Below are 917 nucleotides of genomic sequence, written 5' to 3'. Positions count from 1 at the left end.
TGGCGGATTATTTGCCTTTCTCTTTTAGGGATGAAAATGGCGAAGTCAGCGTTCCACACTATATCAAACTTTACGTAGTAAAAGGTGCGATAAATTCTACTAAGATTTGTCTTCTCGTATAAAATAATGAACTTTTTCAGACTTTTGCAAACTAAGTAGTATACCATTGTAGGCAAAATTGTACCTATACTGACTAAAAGTCTTAACAAGGTCGCCTAACTGACTTAACATGTCGATAAAGTATCGATTAGTTGAAAATTCTATACTAGATTTGCGAATGAGTCGTATATTTTAACCAAATCCGACCTATGCAATACCATCTATGGTGATCTAGAGCATGGTTATGGCAGCCGTGCAGCCGAGCGAACGCGCTCTCGAGCTGTGAATCACGCGGCGCGCGCGCGTTGCTTCCCGACGACGCGACGATAACCGCGTGAGATGAGATGAACCGGTTCGGCCGTGGATCGTCAACATTCGTCGCATAGTCCTCGTAGCTCACGCACGACGCCGCGAATTGCCGTCGGCGATGCCCACTTGACGCAGCAGTAATCTGCTCTACATTCTTTTAGGCAGAATTTGTTACCATTTCTCGCGATTCCTTAACGTCAGTCAGAAATGACCACAGGCGACGTTTCACAACGTTAGCGTTTTACAACGTTTGATAACAAAACGTTGGTTTACGTTGGGAATTACGTATTGAAGTCGCTCAAAAAGTGTGGTGCAGAGTATAACGTCAGGCGAACGTTAAATATCTTAACGTCGGGTAATAGGACTTAAACTGTTTCGAATTTGACGTTGGGAAAATGATAAAAAAAGCACGTCGTAATTTTAACGTTAAGACAACGTCCAAAAAACGTTAGTAATTATAAGTTACATTTTATAACTTTCTTGGACCGCTTACAACGTTGTGATTAGTA

This window comes from Temnothorax curvispinosus, unplaced genomic scaffold, assembly GCF_003070985.1.
Source record: "Temnothorax curvispinosus isolate PA1 unplaced genomic scaffold, ASM307098v1 QBEX01013484.1, whole genome shotgun sequence".
Taxonomy (NCBI): Eukaryota; Metazoa; Arthropoda; class Insecta; order Hymenoptera; family Formicidae; genus Temnothorax; species Temnothorax curvispinosus.
The sequence above is the reverse complement of the archived record's forward strand: the minus strand, read 5'-3'. Positions refer to the sequence as shown.